Below are 23,495 nucleotides of genomic sequence, written 5' to 3' on the forward strand. Positions count from 1 at the left end.
TGGCCATTTTGGAACAGCATAAATTATTTACTATATGTGTATGCAGGCTACACAGAAACATTGGACAAGTAGACTGAATACACTGCAAGGCAGGACACCTTGGTGCAGTGTATGCCATATCTTTGACACTATGGGGCTTATTTACAAGGACCTTGCGCCACTTTTGCGTCACTTTTCCCATGTTAAAAGTGAAGCAAAAGTGGCGCAAGGGGCTTGTAAATCTGCCCCTATATGTTGTCCATACATTGTGTGTTTGCACTTGCACCAGTAGTACTGATTACCACTGTGACACATGCAGGGCCTCATTTATGAAAACTGTCTCATCGCTGTGTGAAAACAGCGATGCAACAGTTTTCACTGCACCCTCCTTGCGACACGATGGATCCATCTTATTTAATGTACGGCGCTCCATGTCACAAAGAGTTACAGATCCGTCAGTATTTCTGACGTACCATTAGGCGCTGTAATGACGCATTGCTGGAGTGTGTCGCAAAAGTGACCCAACTCCAGCAACGGGTCATTACACATTGGCAAGTTCCATGTTAAATATGCCTGTGTCAGTCTTACTCCAGCTATGAGGCAGGCGTACAATTATGAAGCAGTAGTGTCCTAGAAGTGGCACAATGAAATCTGATTGATTTCACTGCGCCACTTTTACGAGGGAAAGCCCATAATGAATGCATTATACCTGACACAGGTATAATGTAGCGCAGGGCTTTACAAAGTGACACATCCACTTACATGCGTCACTTTGTAAATAGGGCGCAACATGATGCATTTTTTTCGCCTCCGGTGCGTCACAAAAAGTGACGCAGTGGCGGCACAAAAGTGTTGCAAGGCCTCATAAATAAAGCCCACAATATGCCCTTGGAGACGTTGTTCTTAGTTTTAATAGGAGCTGTGTTCTGTGTATGAGGGAGCAACTTGCTGCACAGTCTGGTCCCTTGGATGAGAGCTAAGCCTGGGTGGTAAACTCCACTCCGCTCACGGAGTTTGCAGAATTTTTCGCACTCCGTGTTACTCGGAGCTCGCGGAGTTCCGAAAACCTCTGCTCCACGTAGCAGAGTTTTTGTCCTCGCTCGTGTTCGTCAACGTCAAGTTGGCGAGCGCGAGCGAGGAAAATCCACCTCCCAACGAGATTTTTTCTCGTTTGTGATCATCAACATCAAGTTGGCGAGCGCGAGCGCGGAAAATAAACCTCCCAGCAAGATCTCTCAACTCGGGGGCGTCAGGTTTCTAATTGGGAGTGGTTGTGTATGCTCGGGACTGCTCGCGTTGAATAACTGCCCGTTCGCGTTGAGAAAGCTGCTGCTCGAGTGAAAATCTACTTCAATGGCAGAAAGGAAAGCATCGCCCGCTTGCGCTGTGCACGGTGCCATTCGCAATGATTGCACAGTGCGGACAAGCATCCGGCACTGAAAATTACCGCGAACAGCATTTTTCTATGTGTTGGTATGTGCTTTACTTTGACATACATAATATCCATGTTGTTCTGGATCAACACAATGAATCTATAATGTATTTGTCTGACGGAGCAGCTCCCATTGCTGCATTGTGGACGTGTCATCTTGTTGTCTGGATCTGACATTAGGTTGTGTAGTACATATGTCACAAACCGGTAATGTAAGATGGTTTGAAGGGGCAATGGAAGGGCTGGAGAGAGATTATCCGACAGGACATGCCAAAGTTGAGTCGATTGATAAATTGTGAAACAGCTAAAGAAAATAGGAACATGAACAATGAGAAGGGCAGAAAGCTAGAGGAAAAATAAAATGTTGAGGGAGTGGCCCAAAGTGAGGTATGAATAGAAACAGTAGATGAGGCACATGGAAATGGAGGACATAAATCAGATGGTGGAAAGACATCCTGAGTTAAATTAGATAAGGTATGAAGTAGGAAAATATCACTGGCAAATGTGCATTTTTGCACATTTCTTAAATTGTACAGCTGCAATAACCATCATTGTCAAGCATTGGACTAAGGGGAGCTAAGACCACAGGCACTTGAAGGGTAGGTGTAAGACAACAGCAACAGGCAGTCGACCAAACTGGTGCCGCACATACATCTGATATCTCCCAAGACAAAAACTTGTTGGATCCAAATATTGAATATATTTCTTGAGGCATACACATGGGAGTATTATTTTCGAATAAAAGGACTATTTTCACTAGTTGATGTTTTTAACTGTTCAACATAAAGAAACTATTAAACCTTGAAGCTCTTAACTTCTTTAGTGTTCACGATGTAACACATAGCAATTGTTTGTGTGGTTATCCTTCAAGGAAACTATTGATGTATGTCGGTTGGTTCCATCCACCTAAAATTTATATTTATAAAAAAAATATGTGCAATATAGACATTTGGGGATAGGAGACAACTGAGACTATCATCTATTGACCAAAGTAAGTGTAAGGTTAAAAGGAAACACCTTCTAAATGAAATCAATTAAGTGATATACCAAAAAAAAGTTTTAATTTATTCACAGAACTTGAAAAACAGCCGCGGCACGTGAATACATATTAAATTTCGAAAGTAAGTGAATGCCAAACTACATATGAGTTTAATTTTAAACCCAAATCTAGAAATTATTTTTTTGTTCAATTTTAACCACCATACACATACAACAATCTAATTTCATCAAGAAAATCCTTTGGAAAATCTTCTCTAAGTGTACTGTAAAATATATTTTGTACAAATCAAATTATATTTTCAGCTTTAAATATTTTAAATTTTGTAATGAAGTTTCAGGTCAGTTATATAGGACACAATTACTAGTGTAACTCTACTGGGTACTAACCACATGGAAGGTGCTGGTAAGGGCTGGGGATAAAAATTACTATTCTAACTCTGCTGGAACTTGCCTCAGGGAAGGTGCTGGTCCACGGTGGGAGTCAAAATTGCTAAACTATCTCCACCGGGTGTTTGCCTCAGGGAAGGTACTGGACAGTGATGGTGGGCATAATCACTATTTTAACCCTGCCAGGTGTTTTCCTCAGAGAAGGTGCTGGACAGTGGTTGGGGCAAATTTACTATTTCAACTCCACCAATGGTTTGCCTCATGGAAGGTGCTGGTCAGTGGAGGTGGCCAAATTTACTATTCTAACTCTGCAGGGTGGCTACCTCAGGGAAGGTGCTGGTCAGTGGTGGGGGGAAAATTACTATTCTGACTCCACAGGGTGCTCGCATCAGGGAAGGAGCTGGACAGTGGTGGGAGTCAAAAATACTATTCTAACTCTACAGGATGCTTACCTCAGGGAAGGTGCTGGTCAGTGGAGGGGGCACAATTACTATTCTAACTCCAAAGGGTTTTTGCATCTGGGACGGTGCTGGACAATGGTGGGGGCAAAACTACTATTCTAAATCTGCAGGGTGCATGCATGAGGGAAGATGTGGGTCAGTGGTGGGTGGCAAATTTACTATTCTAACTTCGTGGGGTGCTTACCTCAGGGAAGGTGTTGGTCAGTGGTGGGGGCTAAATTACTATTCTAACTGGATCGGGTGCTTACCTCAGGGAAGGTGCAGGTCAGTGATGGGGGGCAAAATTACTTTTCTAACTCCGCCAGGTGCTTACCTCAGGGACGGTGCTGGTCAGTGGTGGGAGGCAAAATTACTATTGTAACTCCAAAGTGTGCTTGGCTCAGGGTGGGGTGCTAAATTACTTATCTAACTCCTAAGGGCGACTGGCTCAGGGAAGGTGTTGGACAGTGATGGGGGAAAAAAATACTATTCTAACCCTGCTGGGTGTTTACCTCAGGGAAGGTGCTGGTCAGTTGTTTCTTAATGAAATGTGATAATTTAACAGTGGAACATGCAATCAATATTCTTATTTTCAAAGGTTCAATAAATCCACCATAAATAATAAGACAAACATAACCATCAGCTGGACACCAACCCATTCTCAACAGCACTTACTCAACAATTAAAAGGCCTTTCAGAGGTAAAATAATTTGAAAATCCAAAGTTACATCCAAAACAAAACATTTCCAATTAGTATCCAAAAAAGCAAGACAAACACAAATCTCTTTAAAAAAAACTAATAAAAAATTGGAAAAACAGGCTAACTAAACAATAATTTCAAAGAGCTGAGTTAATATCAACTTTTTCTATCAGACGAACCCGACATCACCCAGAAGGGAGACTACTACGTCATCTAAACCACCAGGAGAAAGTCCTAGACCATCAAAAGGACAAGCAAACAAACGAAAGAACCTTAGTAAGGTGAAGCAAATTACATTACCCATTCATAAAGCCTATTTTTCTTTTCGCAGGAGTCAACTACAAACCACAGTACAACATAATTGCTGGAAAAATCTAAGTCTAACAATATAATCAACAACATGTTCTGAGGAAAGTCAATAGGCAGTCCAAGAACAATCAACCAGATTTTTTCACAGGTTGTAATTAATGAAAAATGACAAATAACAAACACACATAACCACATTTTTTAAGATGGCAACTGGAAGACCAGCAACCTACCTCACCTCCAACAGAGGCAATCGATTATTAAAGTACGGTGGCTACCTTTATTGTAAGGAGAGATTAACTGAGCCCAGGTGGCATTGGAGGAGTGTGCAATATTACTTATCACATTGCACAGGCAGAGCGGTTTCTCTTGGTCACACTGTTGAAAAGGACCACAGAGCATAACCACTCTGCCTCTGCAATGGAGAGAGAGGTCAGATAAAATATAAATGAAATGAAAGAACTTGCATCCACCTCCAATAAACCTTGTGGCTCAGTTTTGAGGGAGGTATTCCCAACCAGTCAAATGCATGTAGCAAGTTCTATGCCCAAATTCCCAAATTTAGGAAGAATTATCCAAAGGAAAAAACAGGCAAGTAAGCCTCTAACACCCCAAATATTCACCGACATTAATATTCCTCCTGTGCTAACTGTTAAGGTTACTAATGAATCCTTTCATTTGCTTGACAACAAAAACCCTCAGAAAAGGATACTAATATTTAGCGCACCCCATAACCTTCTAAAATTAGAGACTAGTGATATTTGGATGATGGATGGGACGTTTAAATCCACACCCCATCCATTCACCCAAATATACACTATTTACTCCAAAATTAATAACACCGTAGTACCCTTAGTGTACAGTTTACTCCTTGATAAGCAAAGCCTCAAAATACACTGAACTTTTAACAGAGGTTAAAACTAAAACCCAGCATAAAAGTCCTAGATAAGTGAATAATGATTTTGAATTACCCATGATTAACACCATCACCAAATGGTATCCTGACACCCACATTCAAGGATGTTGTTTTCACTTTTCACAGGCCTATTGGAGAAAATTTTTTAAAAAATCCTTAGTTGAGGATTACATATCAGACAGTAAACTGCAATTTGAGTTGAAAAAACTAAGGGGCATATCAGCAACAACCGGAGATAATTATCTCTAAGCGCACTTAGCGCTAGGATAATTATCACCGGCTAACGTGGATTTTTATCGCTGAGATAGCGTGCTATTAGCAATGCTTATCTCAAAAGCGATAAAATTCCTAGCGCTAATTGCCAAACGTGAGATTATCGCAGGAAACCCAGCAATAATCTCACGAAGTTTGGCGTTAGCTTGATGATAGGGCCTCACATACTTAGCCATGATATCCACCTTCCATAGAATATCATGGCTAAGTCAGTCTTGAAGCAGGCGTAAGGAATGTAGCGATAACAGGGGTTATGGCTACTTTTCTTGCCGCTATGCTTCATAGCTTGGGGCTTGATGATAGGGGAAATGTCGCTTAGCGACATTTCTCCAGTCATGTCAGGTCAGGAATGCCAACTTTGCATCTCATTAGAGATGCAAAGCTGGGCGTTAAGAATCCGGGCGCTAATGCAAGGTTTCACGCGATAGCGTGACCTTGGTTATTAGGCAATAAAATTATCGCTGCTTTTCGCTCGAAAACGGACGCAAAAGCGGCGATAATTTTATGTCGCCTCGTTGCTGATATGCCCCTAACTGCCTTATGCTTCGTTCCTCCTGACTGTGTAGATGAATACTACACATCAATTACAGAATCTGAATATTTTACTGCTATCGAGGACAAATTGTGTACACTACTAAATTACTTTGAGGACACATGGATTGGCCATCTAAGCAGGTCGGGTCGCAGGAGGAATCCAAGGTTTCCTATGAAGTTGTGGAACTGTTACACAACCTGCTTAGAGGGAGGAGCAGAGACAAATAATGCCACAGAGGGATGGCACAACTGCTTCAGCAAATCAATTGGAAAACCTCATCCTAACTTATAATTTTGGGGAAATTTTTAAGAAGGATCAAAGTTTCCAAGAAATGAGATTAGTACAATCATTGACTGGTAGTCTGAAATCACGAATTTCTAAAAGAACAAAATAAATGTCAGAGTGACAATTGTGTCAAATTCAACAATTTCTGTTGATGGTGGCTTCAGACTACCTAGTCAATATTGCACACATACTACATTTCTAACCTACACTAACACCCTTTGAACCTTACTTGCCTGTTTATAAAATGTATTTAATTAAATTGACATTTTTCGAAAATATTTTTTAATTAAAAAACAAATTTGGGTTTCTTACCTTCCGTTGTCTTCTTTCTTCGACTCTTGGACTTTCGTACAGTTCCACAATTCACCAAGAGTCTTCAGCACTCCCAAAATCCATAGTAACTTATCTATAATCGACAAATTAATCCATGTCCAGAGTCAAACTATCAAATAGAACAGTTTGGCATCGCCATATTTCACAGCAAATATAGTACAGCAAAATAATCTGTGTTTACTAAAAACAACGCACCCCCCCAAAAATTCCAGGTAGGAGGCGAGGGCAGGCGGACGCGCGCTTGAAAGTGAGACCTTACGACTCTTTGCCTAACAAATTTTAACCTGTTTTAAATCTTTTAAAATTACTATTCTATCACTGTCCCTACCTGCACGCCTCTGACCGCTTCAATTCTGCATCACTCCCCGGTCCACCACTTGGATTTCCCTCTTGCTGTGGAGGGAGTTAACGTTGACATTCATTTCCGGGCAGGAGGCGGGGCAGGCGGTGACGTACACTTAGCAGCTCAGCTGCAGAAAGTATATAAAGAAATTGCAGCGGACGGGGCCAGGGGCCATGAGCCCTACCCTTTTTACGAGGGATAAGATTACTTATTTGCTAAAAATATTGCACGAGCTCCGTCCTAAGCCAAAACAGAATTGTATTACTTTCCTACCGGATATCTCTGATTCCATCTGCTCCTGCTGTGGCTTTGCCGTTACCAGACCACCCAGCAGGGAACATACATTTAATACCACTGCTTCCATGAATCATAGTACAAAGCTACCCTTCCCTACTAAGAATAAGGATGCTTCTTTAAAAGAATTCACCTTCTTTAACATAAACTGTAGGTCGCTCCCCAAACATAAGGATGACATCTATGACCTCTTGTCCAATACACAACCAGATGCTATCTTCCTCATGGAAACATGGCTTCAGGAGAGCTCTGGCCCCGATGTGCATTCGCTCTACCACCTAACTACACAATAAGGAGAAAGGATCGTGGCGGCAAAACCGGAGGTGGCATTGCACTAATTTTCAATAATGCTTACGCTGGCAAATGGGAGGACCTACCCTTTAAGGGCTGCGAGGCTAGTTTTATAAAACTCTCTCCCACACCCCAATTCACTCTCTCTGGGATTTTAATTTACCGTCCGCCGGGGCCAGCAGGATCTTGGGCAACAACGTTTCCCGAGCTCAGAGCCCCTTTTTTGCTTGATGCTGCAAACTTCACCATCTTGGGAGATTTAAACATTCATTTCAACGACCTTTCATGTACTATGAGCACTGCTCTAATGGCTGATTTGGCAGCTATGAATGTTTTACTTTGGAATTTGGGTCCCACCCACAGAGCGGGCCACTTGCTAGACCCCATTGTTTCCAATCTATCTAGCATCTCATGCCAGGCAGCCATCCCTATACTATGGTCTGATAATTTTCTGGTCGGTTTTAAGGTGAGGTTAGACCTGTAGCGGGAGAATCCATCTAACTTATCGGGGTCTAGAAATTGGAAGAACTTAGATATTGACGCATTTAATCAACATCTCACGAATATTATTCCTGCCATCATTTCTATCAACTTAGCAGACTCGGACACCATCCATACCTGGATTTTGTCATCCATTGATGTGTGTCTTCCAATGTCCATTAAAAAAGTGAACAATCATTGACCTCCTGCCCCCTGGTTCTCGGAAAGGTTAAAAATAGAGAGAAGCAAATGAAAAGTATTGGAAAGATGTTGGAGGAAGGAATACGCACCTGAATCCAGACATATATACAAACTGGATAAAAGGGACTACCACTCCCTTTGCAAAGCTGCCCGAGAAGAATATGTAAAAAACACCATTACATCGGCACATAATAGCCCCAAGGTCTTGTTTAAAGTTGTCAAAGATCTTTCAGGAGCAGCATGCCAACCCCCCCCCCCACATGCTCAATGAAGCTCAATGCGAGGACATAGCCTGGGGGCATATCAGCAACAGACAGCGATAAATATCGCAAAGCGCGCTTAGCGCTTTTATTTTTATCGCCGACTCTCGCTGGAATTTATCGCCCGTTTAGCGCGTTATCAACAACGCGTTACTCCAGGGTGATAAAATTCCAGCGCTAACCAGGGAAATGGGCCAACATCGCTGGAAAGCCAGCGATGTTGCCCCCCAAAACGGAGATAGCCTTGGTGATACGACCCTGTGGTCGTATCACCATAATCCACCTCCCATGTTAGCTATGCCTTAGTCAGGAATTTAACAGATGTTAAATTCCTGCGTTAAGGCATAGTTAACGGGATTTAAAATATCGCTACCCCTCGTTGATGATATCATGAAGCTGGGGTAGCGATATTTTCCCATAGTGTTTTGTCAGGCATGCCTTCTTTGCATCTCATTAGAGATGCAAAGCGAGGCGTGAACAAAACGGGAGCTGAATCACGGAAACACGCGCTAGCGTGTCCTTGCAAATAATGCAATATAATTATCGCCGCTTTTCGCCCGAAAACGGACGCTAAAGCGGCGATAATTATATCACCAGCCCTTGATGATATGCCCCCAAGTTTTTTATTGGCAAAGTGGAGAAAATTTACGCAGAACTGAATGTAGTAACAACTAATGAGGGGCATCAAATAAGGAGTTTTCTCCCCACATCAAGCGGCGCTGCTCCACCAGCAAATCAGATCACCATGCCTATAAAGATACTAGAAAACTGGCAGCTTTTGGACACCCCCTCCTTCAGACACAGCTTAAATAGCCTGAAATCCGGCTCGCCCAGAGATCCTCTCCCCATCACCATTTTTCAAAAATTGGAACCATCATCACTCAAAATTATTATGGAGCTGCTTAGTGCGTCTCTGCTAGAAGCAACCGTTCCATTGGCATGGAAGCTTGCCATGGTTCGTCCACTCTTGAAAAAAGCTAAGGCTGATCCAACGGAGTTATCTAATTTCCGCCCGATCTCTTTACTTCCAGCCTTCTCAAAAATGTAGAAAAACATATAAACCAACAACTGACGCAATTTGTTGACTCCCCAAAAATTTTACATGCATCACAATCTGGTTTTAGAGCTGGGTTCTCTACAGAAACCAAGCTTTTGGGTGTCCAGAAATTCTGCATTAACGCCTTGATATGGGTGAAACTGTGGCACTCATACTGCTTGATCTGAGTGTCGCTTTCGACACTGTGTCACACACCGCCCTACTCAAAGCTCTTCAATCTGTGGGCATCGCTGGGACAGCACTTAAATGGCTCTCTGACCGACCGGACTTTTCAGGTCTTCTCTTCTCATCATCAGTAAGCTCTAAGTCCCACGCTTCCCCTTACGGAGTACCGCAGGGTTCTATTCTCAGCCCATTGTTATTTAATATCTACTTTAATATCTATGTCAGACCCCTGGCAACAATAGCGGAAGAGGCTGGGCTCTCTTCTCTCTCTCCACTAATGAGGCATCTAAGGTATCTTCTCTTCAGGCAGGACTGCAAAATATAGCCGGTTGGATGCACGCCAACATTCTAAAACTAAATAGTGGAAAAAAAGAAGTTTTAATTCTCGGTAAAAACAAAGATCTTTGGAGCCCACGACATTGGCCTTCTCAAATGGGTGATCTCCCCCAGCTGCTACAAATGGTCCGCAATCTAGACATAATCATTGACGACCAGCTTCAATGAGGCAGCAAGCAGTCAGGGTCGCCTCAATCTGCTTCACCATCCTAAAATGGCTCAAAAGAATACTCTGGATGTTGCCTAGCCCCACACAAAGAACTGTGGTCCAGGCCCTGATCACTTCTAGGCTTGACTATGGCAACGTCCTGTATTTAGGAGCCAACAAGGAGGTGGTCCGAAAACTGCAGGTAGTACAGAACTTGGCGGCAAGACTGCTTTGCCAGGTTCCTAGAAAATCCTCTACTTCAGGCTTCTTCCTCGACCTTCACTGGCTGAAGATGGAGAACCGCATTAAATTCAAGGCCCTGTGTTATATGCATAAAATTAAAATAGGCACAGCACCACAGTATCTGAATGCCTTAGTCCATCCCTACCTTCCAACACGTCATCTTCGATCCTCCACTCAGGCCAAATTTTCAGTTCACAGGATCTGACGGTCATGTATGGGTGGCCGATCTTTTTCCTATCTGGACCCCTCACTATGGAATTCACTCCCCACGCCTCTTCGGGATGAAACCATCTATAAGAACTTTTGCAAAAGTCTCAAAACATGGTTATTTAACCAATAATGTTTTTCACTCTCTTTCTGCGTCTGTTTGATGGCGCCGGAAAAGCTCTGGGTAGCTGTGCGCCTTATGAAGTTAAATTAATAATAATAATAATTCCAAAAATAGATGATTTTTGGAAAAAATTCAAAAAGAAATCCATCTCTGCAAGCCACTGTCCACAGTTTACAAAACCATCCGAAATTTGGCAAACGATTTTCAAAAGAGAAAAATAACAACGTTAACATGCTGAAAAATGACAGCATATAATAAAAAACTATTAAGGAAAACTTTCCAAAACACCCATGCAGTCGTACTTCTCATTTTGTTTCACCAAACTTCCACATGGCCGAAAATCCACGACTGTGCTATACTATGTTTCAAAAACGCGACGCATCAAAAAGTAAAAAAATAAATATTGCTTTTTTTTACACTTTGGTTTAATTGTTTTGTTTAACATATTTTTTTTAACTAACAGTATCACATAAGCAACCAACCCACGTGGGCCTATAACCGCTACCTGCATAGGAATGAAAATGGCACTTAAAACATGTTAAACATACTTTAAAATATGAACTAACATCTAACTACCTCATACCTCTCCCCTTACAATAAAACATGGCACCCTCAATCTAAATTTATTAATTAAAATGTAACTTACCTGAGGGCAGCTCTTCCTTGCATCTGATCCTGACCGCTACAATCCACCGACTGTAGAAACAGACATACAACCGGTAACGTCATCTGAAAAAGTAAAACTGAAAAAAGGACAATTTCTCCCATTCACAATAATGGAAGAGAGTGGGAAAACATACGAAAATTATTTTAAAATATATAAATGTGTTCTCTTCTTAAAATGTTATTTTTAAAAATTAATATATTTTACAACTTATTTTTATATGTCTTACTTCAGAATGTTACATACTGTTATATATTATTTAAAATTAAATAAAGTTTTTAATAATACATTTTCTGTGTCTTTTTTCAGTTGTACTGTAATAAAAATGAATAAAACCTATATAAAATATTTCACAACTTTTGGCTGTATTTTCAACTTAATTTAACATATATGAATGTTTATAGATAATTTATGGTTAATTTATATTTATTAAAATATTTAAATTTGTCTTTAAAAAAATCTACACTGCCCTACTCCACCCCCATTTCTACACTAACATCCCACTTCAGACAGTAAGACCTAAACCCTTATTTTTTTTTATAATTTCTATTACTTATTATTTTTAGGTCTCGCCTAGGCGGAGCGCATTTGCTGTCCCTCCGAGACATCAAGTAATCTGTTTGCCGGAGAATTTCTACTGCCGCTTGCCATTTGTAAACACTGGCATTGTTTTTCTTGGAGGGCTTATAATTGGCTGTAGATCCGATGCGTCACTTTCGTTTATTCCGGAAGCAGCACCTCCTAACTACAGTTTCCGTCCGCTCTTCTGGTTAATGTGTGTCCGAGGGGAACTTTCTTAAATATCCACAGACTGAGAAGCCCGCACCCAGGCTTCCGTATTCAACCTCCTGGTGTGCGCAAGTCCATACCACTGCAGTAGTCATGGAAGCTGCTTCAAACAAGGACAGCAGCTCAGAGGGAACACACCATCATCGTGTCCGCTGAAATCCTGAAGGAGTGATTGCCAAGTTGTTGCCGCGCAACAAGGCCGGATTTCATGGGCAGAGTGCTCACAACCACGCCTCTGGCTGCCACAAGTGCCACAACTTCACAGGCAGCGTGGTCCCGACCACGCCAGTGCTTGACTACACTAAGCACATGGACAGCGCACTACCTTCATGCCGCTGCCGTCAACTTCCTGGGCAGCACTCTCCCGACCATGCCGCTGCCTGTCTACTCTGCAAATGGGCAGCGTGCTCCCTTCACACCGCTTGCTTCTCCAGGCCACCGTACTTCACGGGTATGATGCTCCCGTCCATGCCTCTGCCCGACTTCTACTGTACAAAGGCAGCATGCTCCCCTCACACCGCTGCCCAACATAAATCCTTGCAATCTTCATGGGCAGCGCACTCCTCTGCATGCCACTGCTCCGGGGCAGCAAGCTCGCCTCGTCTTGCGTCAATGCCATCGATCAACCGCAGCAATCTTTTGAGCAGTGTGCCCCACTGAAGTCCCTCTTCAGCGCAACCACGGTAATCCACAAAGCGCTTTGATGCCTCGTCAGGGGTAGTAAGCACTATATAAATACAATTACATACATTACAATGAGAGTCACGTTATAACTGAGTGCAAATGTTGGTTGGCTTCACAAGTGAGGGCCACATTACGAGTAAATGTGTAGAATGCCGGGCAGTTTCGTAAGTGAGGGTCACGATGCTAGTAAGTGTAAAGTCTTGGACGGCTTTACACATGACGGTCGCGTTACAAGTCAGTGTAAAATGTTGGGGCCTTGACCCATAAGGTCTGCCAAGCAGTTTACGCTCATTTTCACATCTCCTCCCCCACTGTCTTCACTCACCCACCACCAGTCACCTTCAACACAGACTGATATAAAGGGGCTGATTGTATAACAAAACAGCATAACGTAACATAACGCACACTTTACAAAACATAACACTGCGTAACATATTAGAAACTGCATAACAACGTGCAGCACGACACCGCATTAAATGTGCATTCCAATGTCTATCCTGAAGAGAAGGCAGATGACACCTTGCAGCACCGTCAGCTGTTGTGAAGTGATGAAACACCATACAAATAGGTGCCAGGCCCCGCCCCTACACCTGTGAAACTCACAAGCCAGACAGGTTTCGATTGTCTGATGGTCTAAGACCTGCTCCCACCCTCAGCAAAGTGGGCCCGTTGGAATCTCGACAGGAAGTATCAACAGCGCTCTTTTTCTCCAAAGACTTCTGAGCGCTGTGAAGTGGGTGGACAGTAGCAGGCAATGCTCTTTACAACCTTAATTAATAAAGAGCACAATTATTGTGTGGGGAAAGACTTGGTGAAGGAGGGAAGCTGTGTCCCTCTGATCTCGAACATTCATGACCAGCCACCACCATTTGCCCAAAATAAACCTGACAAATGGGTGTCACATGCAATGATAATCGAGAGGGTGGGGGCAGCTCTATTCTCCCTTCCAGCCAGCTCCCCTGTCCCTGTCTTCTATCGCTCCCCCTTATCTCACTTCTGCAAGGTGAGGAAATCAAAATTAAAAGACCGCACTCCCGGCTCTGTCCCCTCGCAAACTTCCCTTTCTCATTGTGCTCTAAAACAATTCTATACAGCATCCATTTTGGACACAGCATCCATTTTAAGAATTCATGTCAGCTTGCCTAGGGTCAGCCAGTTCAAGTATCTCCTCATACTGCAGCTGGTTTTCAGACAGTAACCTTCACGCATTTTTGTGGTTAAGCCGATTCTAAAAAAATGGGCCCACCATCTTCCTCTTTTCTAAGAAAAGCAAGTTTATCTCGTATCTCTTCAAGGCCGGCTGGCCAAGGGCCCACTGGGGCCTCGCAGAATGTCACGTAACTCAGTTCTCTCCAAGGTTGTCTGTTCATGACTCGCTCACCACATCCTTATCTTTCAGTCACACAAGCCCCCTCTCCCTCTGACAGCATCCACCCGAGTTGCTTTCTTGAAAAATGTGCTGATCTGTGTGTTTTTGCATATACATCTTGAGCAATGCTAACTTGTAACGTTTTTTTCCTTCGACGCAACCAGGAGGGCCCCTCCCCATGAGTTGAAAGTGTACTGTGATATGTATAAAAACTGTATTCTGTGAATAAAGCCTCAGACCACTCCTGATCCTTTCATGGTGATGGAGTTTGTTCTCCATTAACCCGGGTTACTGAATAAAAGCCCATTTATAACTCTAACACCACGGACTCCTCAGTTCATTATTTCATTTATATTGATAATTTATAGAAATTCAGACCTGGTAATTAATTAATTTACCACAAAGGCATGAAACATGGCAGAGCATTTGTGTGCATTACAGATCATCACTAAGGACTTAACTAAACACACCCGGCCCAGCAAACTACCATACGATCCAGAAAGTCTGCAAGTGCAAAGCTCTTTCCCTTTGGGGATGAAGCTGGCAGCACCCGGGGCCCTGCGCCCTCAGCTTCCTTTAAAGTCAACAGGATGCCTGGAAGAGTCTGGCAATCTGCACATGTCTTGTGGTGTCGGTATTTTACAGCTCGGATTCAATCAATCAATCAATCAACCAATCAGGGGGCTTATGAAACGTGCTACTCACCCGGGAGGGTCTTGAGGCGCTTGGGGGGGAATTGGGGGGGCAGCTCCGGATCAGTTGAAGAGCCAGGTCTTGAGGTCCTTCCTGAACATGTGCAGGGTAGGGGAGTGTCTGATGTTCACCGGGAGCTCGTTACAGGTCTTGGCTGTGATGTAGGAGAAGGCTCTCCCACCTGCTCTGTGTCTGTGGATGTGGGGTACCTCTCCTAGGGCAAGGTCAGCGGAGCAGAGGTTCCTCTTGGGTATGTGGAAGGAGACTCTCTCGTTGAGGTATTTGGGTCCAATGTTGTTGAGGGATTTGTAGGTGTGGATGAGGAGCATGAAAGTGACCCTTTTCTCGACGGGGAGCCAGTGGCGGTCTCGTAGGTGTTGGGTCATGTGCTCGTGACGTGGTGTTCCGAGTAGGGGTGGGCAGAATTTCCGTAGTCGCGCTATGCAAAGCTCCTTGCGAGCACACAGAGTTCCGTGAACATGCGGAATTGCTTGTTCGCGATGCTTTTTTCCTGTTCGCGAACGCTGTTTGCGTGCTCGGGGGGGGAAATATCTTGCGAATACGCATTTTGAAAGCGCAAACAAGCATAAAATGCTGCGAAGACGCGGATCGCGGAATTTGGGGTAATTCCACGTTCTCCGTGGAACGCAAAATTACCCAAATTCCACAAATTCCGTGAGTGGAACGGAATTTACCGCCCAGGCCTAGTTCCGAGGACGAGTCTGGCTGCGGTGTTGTGGATGGTCTGGAGTCTGTGTAGAAGAGTTCTGTTGATTCTGGCGTATAAGGTGTTGCCGTAGTCCAGTCTGATGGTTATGAGTGAGTGGGTGATGGTCCTTCTGCCGTCGCGGGGGATCCATTTGAAGGTCTTGCGGTGGATGCGCAGGCAGTTGAAACTGGTGGAGGCGACGGCGTTCATCTGGCGGTTCATGGACAGGGAGGAGTTGAGGATGATGCCGAGGTTTTGTGCGTGGTCTGTAAGGTTAGGTGGCTTCCTGAGGGTGGAGGGCCACAAGGTGTTGTCCCAGGCGGAGGTGGAGAGACCGAGCTTCAAGCAACTGTCTTGTCCTGTCCAGGCTGCGACGTCCTTCATTCCTTCGTGGAAGCAGAGTCTGGTGTCTTCGGGGTTCTTGGTGAGCTTGAGGATAAGCTGGGTGTCGTCAGCGTAAGAAACTATGCTGAGCCCATGCTGTCTGACGATGGCAGCGAGAGGGGCCATGTAGATGTTGAAAAGCGTCGGGCTGAGTGAAGATCCTCGGGGTACTCCACAGTTGATGTTAGTGGGTTCGAATTTGCGCCTTAAACACTGTGAGCAGGCCAATATCAGCTGATAATGCTAATGCGCCATTGTAGCATGTTTTACAAAGGTGTACTCTGTCCAGGGTCTAAGCTGCCAGCTGGTAATGCCCTTAGCAGGGACCGCCTATGTCCAGTATAACATGTCTTATAAGGGCGTCTCATGAGTCATGTCCAGGGTCTCATCTGACCTCACTGACAAGGACCGCATTTTACGATAGCCCACAACTTTCCTTGCTTTGGACTCATTTTTACCTGATTCGCTTCTAACTTTTCTACATCTCCATTGTTCTTGACTCAAAATAAGACTTCTTGAGGTTCCGCAAATAAAGATTTCCCATTCAAACGCAGGGCGCTGACACGAGACTGAAGAGAGAAAGTTCACAGAATTCCTATCAGGGCATGCAAGTCTCTGCTTCTTCTAGTCACGGAGAAGGTTTGTTCAAGAGTTTGAGACACTCAACAAAATAATATCCTTTGTATTCGGGACCATTATCCATACAAGAGCAGCTGACACTTTCTCGTCAAGTGCACACAGATTTAACAAGCATTCGCAATGCAAAAGGTCTCGCATTTACTAGAGTTTGAGCTACTGGCATTCTAGATTACAATGCATTTTATTAATGTGTTGGTTTTTTAAACAAATAAATAAAAGGTATTGTAATTTACAATGCCAATAGCATAAACTCTCGAAAAAACGAGACCTATTGCATTGTTAATGCTTGTTTAAGATGCATTCATTTCATATTATTTACATGAATATGTGGGTATTAATACAGTTCCCCTCCATAAGCCTCTAATCCCTTAACATGCCATTCCCAATGGTGTCTTTCTCCATCATACATTTTTTTTACAAATATTTGTTTATGATTTTTAAAATTGAATTAATAAATAATGAATACCTTGATATTATATTTAATACTTAGGCATTAATACATCCCCCCACCCCAAAGCCCCTAATTCCCTTGCATTCCCTCCCAATAGAAGAGTATCTCAACCTTAAAATAATTATTTAGATTTTTTAATAATTTATTAAAAATAATTAATATTATATTTGAAAATAGAATAATTCATAATAAGTTCTCTAATTTTTTTAATAAATACCTGGGCATTAATACACAAGTATTAAAAATAGTACTTGGGTATTAATACACTTCCCCGTCCAAAACCCCTAATTCTCTTGTATCCCGTCCCAGAGGATGGGTGTCATGCCTTCTTAATTATATTTATTTATCATAATTTCGCAAAAAGTATTTTTACCAACAATATGAATTAATACAGAAGTATTTAAATTAATACCTGGGTATTAATACACTCCCCCGTCCAAAACCCCTATTTTCCATACATCCCATCCCAGAGAATGGATGTCAAACCCTCATAAAGAAAAAATAAGGTATTTTTAATTTTTTTTATAACATTTATAAACATATTAAAACAAAAACAATAAAATATAGAGCACTTACCTCAAACACTTATTTTAGTAATTGTTGTAATAGCATGCTTTGTAATGGCATATGTATTATAAAGGATGCGTTGTAAAGGCATTACGATGTAATGCCTGCATTGTAGAGGATGTTTCCCGCTCCATATACCAAGAGTCTCAAAACAGCCAGATCGCCAATCCACTTTAAAGCCAGGTCAAAATACAAGGGGACAGTGGCGTAGATTGGGGAAGGGATAGTAGGGACCTTATAACATGTTTTTTAGGTCGAGCCTAGCGCAGCGCACATGCGCTGCTCTAGGAAATCGGCCTTTTGGAATCACTTCAGCTTCTGTAGAAGTTTGTGCATGTGGTGCTCACACGCTATTGGCCTTTGTGTCTGGCTTTAGCACGCAATTAGCCAAAGGCGTGTGGATGTCCCAGCTTTCTGGGAAATCTATACTCCCAGAGCGTTTTGCTCTCGGGAGCCAGCAGCGGCACGCAGGAGCCATCTGCTTTTAGTTAGCTTGGCCGCGGTTGTCTCCCACGCAGTCTCTCTCCCCCCTCTTGCGTCCCATGTTCAGCCTGGCGCCACGCCCCCTCTTTCAAGCCCGGTCAAGTCCCGCACAGGGATCAGGCTGGGCGGGCTCTGCAAGGCTAGCATTCCTGCACGATGCACGTTATGCTGTCAATTTATGGGCTCCCCAGGGTCTGTTCCGAGTCAGCGTTTTCTGACATGCAAAGTAAGCACAAATAACTTCTGGTTAAGATGGCTCAATGAATTAATGCGCCAGTTGCAGGGACGCGCTTGGAAAGCTGCAGGTCACGGGTTCACCCCAGCCCAGCTTACACAGTGGTTCATCCTGAAGAGTCGATAAAACTAATACCACTCTGCTGCTGGGGCACTCAGGCCATCCGAAGGCACAGACTGCCATTCCACGCCCCGTGTCCAGCCTGGCACCACGCCCCCTCTTTCAAGCCTAGTCACGCACCGCACAGGGGTTAGGCTGGGCAGGCCCTGCAAGGCCAGCATTCCAGCATGATGCGGAAGACACGCGCCTTGGTGAGCGCATTATGCAGTCAATTTATGGGCTCCCCAGGGTCTGTTCTGAGTCAGTGTTTTCTGACACGCAAAGGAAGCACAAATAACTTCTGGTTAAGACAGCTCAATGAATTAATGCACCTGTTGCAGGGATGAGCTTGGAAAGCTGCAGGTCACGGGTTCACCCCAGAGCTTACACTGTGGTTCATCCTGAAAAGTCAATAAAAGGAATACCACTCTGCTGCATAAAACTGAAGCTGTGTTAAAAATGCTGTGAAGCGCCTAGCTACACAGGAAGGGTTGACTGTGCTATAAGTGCAGTTATTATTATTATGCAGCGCTGAGTAGCAAGACGCAAGATCCTAAATTAGGTTATGTTAGTAAGTATAGGGTGGTATGTACGAAATTTAGGATATGCTTTTTATTAAGTCGATACCTTAAAATTTGTATTTCTTTGGGTGCGAAAAATGACAATGAGGAATATTGACAGTACACAGTACACCGTCAATTTGTGATCCCAGTTCAGAGTTTTTTCCCGTGCAATTGGAAATAACGCGCGTAAATTATCTTTGTGGCACGATTTACTGTACGACATTCCATTGAACGTGCTTTTTATCTACGGCTAGGCAGTGTCAACAGGTAATACATGTAGGCAGATATTGTGCAAAAAAATAACCTAGGGCCGTTTGTGTAAACCTTTGGCGCCGCATTTCTTTTTAGTCCTTGTTAAATGTGAAAGACCTGCTAGGAAATACGTGAGCCATGGAGCATCGCCTCAGAGCTCAGAGCAAGATCTGTCAGCTGCTGATAAAACCATCTTTAGACAGTTTTATCTTTAGGACATCAGCGCCTCCTGAGCCCTCCCTTATCCAGGCAACATTTTGGAGGCAATATCTGTCCACTAAAATCAATATCTGGATTGGCAATGCCTTCTCCGGCCTGGAGGATTTGGTGTCTGTACAACGCCAAAACACCCTTTTAATTTTTTTTAAATATCTTTATTGTAATTTATCGTTTCCAATACCTATAACGCAAGCAGTGGTACAAATAGCATTAATGGCAGAGATAATGTTGCTATGTTGCCGGTCACATAAAGCCGGGTATTACCATCATACAGACATAGCATGTTCTGTTTCCATTACACAGGATTTGGTGTGTACTTGTAAGGTGTCATTAACAGCGATTGCCTGCTCTTATTGTTATCTCAAACTGTAGAGCAAAACAGAACATTCACGCGCGCATCGCCCCTGCCGTGGTCAATTACCTGCAGATGCATTGGCTCACGTAGGTACATTTGGCACATGTTAAGCTCATCTGTGAAATCCGCCCATGGTGTTTCGCGGGCAAATATGCATGCATTATTGCGGGTGCTAAATATTTGCAGTTTTAAGCATCAACATTGAAACCATAACTAATAAAAACAAGTGAAAAGAAAGAGAGATATCAAATATAAAAAATAATGTGACGCCGTCATGTGGAATGCCATTCGATTCTAGTTGTGGTTAAGCCGGTGCGTTTGCAGTTGTTGTCGCCATTTGTAATGTATATGCGATTACATGGATGTTGGGGCCGTTTATGGCTACTGTCGTGTCTATGAATTGTGACTAAGGTTCAGGACATCGCCTCCTAGCCCCTTGGTTGTGACCGGGATCTCTGGGGTTACAGCGTGACTGTGTTACTGAGCAACCTTCTAAGCGTCATCCCCTGTCTGTTGCACAGATGGTGTAGGCAAAGTGGCAATTGAGCTTGTAAGGGCTTTGAGGATATCATCCCAGGTTTGGGCTATGGGATACTTCCGCTGCCCTGCTGTTTCTTCCCTGTGGAGGATAGTGCTTTCCGCCCGTGCCCATACTTCTAGGGATTTTATCCAGTTAAGCATCTCCGGAGGGTCTTTGTGTTTCCATCTCTTAGTGATCAGTCTTTTTCTGGTTATGAGGCCTAGGTCGCGCAATCTAGAAGGGCAGGGGGCAAGACCACAGCATGTGTAGGAAGTCAGCGCCTAGTAGCCAGCATCGTGGACAATCAGAGGTGTTAATGTTGAAATATTTATTTATCTTGTCCGGAGAGAGGTATGCTCTATGTAATATGTATGTTTGTATAAGTTTAAATCGTGAGTTGCGTGGTATGTGTGTGGCACTGGCTAAGACGCGTTTCCATTCCTTGTCAGTCCAAGGATGGCCTCTATCCTCAGCCCAACGTGCTCGGAGTTCCTGTAGTGGCTTTGTTACGTGGATGAGCAGGGCCTGTACTAGCCAGTGGATCACATGCGACCCGTCCCCCATTACATGCAGATACTGCAATAACTGATGTGTTGGCAGCTCATTCGTCAAGTCTCCCCATGCTTGCGTCAACGTCCGTGTGATGGCTGCATGAAGAAGGAACTGACCCATCGGCAAACCGCTGTCTGCCGCCAGAGTCGCAAAAGGTAGAAAAGCACCGTGCGCTTAGAGGTCTCCTAGCGTCTCCACTCCCGCCTCAGTCCAGGATGCCAGCACTACGTCTGTCACCGAGTCTCTGCCTCTGAGCGTCCCAATAAGTGGCAGTATTGGTGCATAGGGGACTGTGTCTTGTGTGAGTTGCAAGCTTCTCCGATAACATCTATAGGCGAGGCCAATATGTATCTGCGTAGGGCGGGGGAGTTTTGCGAGCGGGTGAAACAAACTATAGATCTGCGCGTGCGTCCATTTTGATGACTCGGTCGCAGTGTCCGCCAGATTCTTGCCACTCGACCATTTTGTAACCCATTGTAGCTGCGCAGCTAGGTAATATAGTTCCAGATTAGGAACCGCCAAACCTCCATGCTGAGGCGGCGAATATAATTTTTTCAACGCTATCCTGGGCCTCCCCGCACTCCAAATTAGGCCTCGGATTAATCCTTCCAATTCCCAAAATAATTATACCGGGACATACACTGGAAGGTTAGAGAAGTAATACAGTAGCCGCGGCAGTACTATCATTTTGGTGAGAGTGATGTGACTCACCTTGAGAGGTAAGGTCTTCCAGAACTGCGTCTGCGCCTTGACTGAGGAAATGGCGCGTACCAGGTTACCCTCCAATATGTCTTCGGGGGACCTATAGATGTAGATGCCTAAGTATCTGAATGTGGTCGGATACCAGGTGAGCGCAGTCCCGTTGATAATTATATCAGTCTCCACATCTTCGTGAAAAGAGTAGGCGCCCGATTTAGCCCAGTTCACCTTAAGGCCCGACACTACCTCAAATCTACAGAATAATGTGGATATGGCTGGTGGCACTGCGTGTAGGTCCCTTATGTACAGCAACAGATCGTCCGCATATAGGGACACTGTATAAAGCCCATCATGTAGAGGAACGCCCCAATCCGCGCCACTCTCTCGTAGGAGAGCTGCCAATGGCTCCATGGCAAGAGAAAAGAGCAAAGGGGACAACAGGCACCCTTGCCTAGTTCCCCGCCGGACTCTGATTGTGTCAGAAATGAGCTTTCCCTTGCGAGCCCGCACTGTGGGGCGTTGATACAGTAGTCGTACCAGTTGCAAATACCCGTCTCCTAGCTCAAACTTGCACAGGACCGCTGCAAGATAGGGCCACTCCAATGAGTCGAAGGCTTTTTCCAGATCCAGCACTAGACAGCCAGATCGTGGCCAGTCCCTTGTAGCATACTTCTGGATTCTAAATAGCCTGTGTATGTTTAGGGAGGTGCTCCTGGTTGGGGCTAACCTGTTTTGGTCCGCATGCACCAGAGTCGGTACAAATGGGGCTAATCGTTTGGCTAGGATGGAGGCAAGTATTTTGTAGTCTGTATTCAATAGAGCCAGTGGGCGGTAGGAGCCCAGGAGATCAGGGTCTCTGCCAGGTTTTAAGAGGAATATCAGCATTGCCTCGTTTTGCGTGGGTGTGAGTGTCGAGTCCTCTAGCGCCGCTGCATACACCCGCATTAATTCTGGTGTTAATATGTCCGAGTAAGCTTTATAAAATTCAACCAGTAGTCCATCCGGACCCGGAGATTTGCCATTTGAAAGGGAGAAAATACTATCTCTTATTTCCTCTGGTAGCAGAGGAGCATCGAGGTCCTGTGTTGATGCGATGTTAGTTTTGGCAGCGTTAGGGCGGAAAAAGATTCCCCGATGTCTGCGTCTGTAGCCAGTAAGGAAGACTTGTACATTGTGGAATAGTATTCCACAAAAGTGTCATGGATGTCACGCTGTGTATGTACTGTAACACCACATGCACTCCGTATGGATGTCACGGGCACAGTGACTGCATCTTGTCGTATCAGCCACGTTAGTAGTTTGCCAGGTTTGTCCCCATATGGTGAGTTTGTGCCGAGTGTGCTGCATAGTTCAAATGGCGGAGCCAGTCGAGCAATCTGGAGTGTTCCCCTCTATCTCGCTCCAATGATATGGCATTGCCCTCTAATGCCTCACCCTCTCTTCGGAGCAATTTATTTTCAAGTTGTGTGAGTTCCGCTTCCAGCTGTCTCCGCATACCTGCCTGTGCACAGAGGCAGTCGCCTCTGATCACTACTTTAAACGCATCCCACTCTACCTGTGGCGTCGTGGCGGTACCAGCATTTTCCTCAAAGTATTGGGTGATGTTAGTGGCTAGCAGGTTTCAAAAGGGTGCGTCCAGTAGTCTCCGGTTGCAACCGCCAGGTAGGAATAGGCGGTCTGGGGCGTTCCCATGACACCTCCAGCACGTGCGGATTGTGGTCTGAGTGTGTTCTGCCTAAATAATAGACTGCAGAGACATGCGGGAGCAGTTACTCCGAAAGCATGTAGCGGTCTAACTGCACATGCAAATCGTGAGCACCTGAGTAGTAGGAGTA

The sequence above is a fragment of the Triturus cristatus genome, chromosome 4_2 (genome assembly GCF_964204655.1).
Source record: "Triturus cristatus chromosome 4_2, aTriCri1.1, whole genome shotgun sequence".
Classification (NCBI taxonomy): domain Eukaryota; kingdom Metazoa; phylum Chordata; class Amphibia; order Caudata; family Salamandridae; genus Triturus; species Triturus cristatus.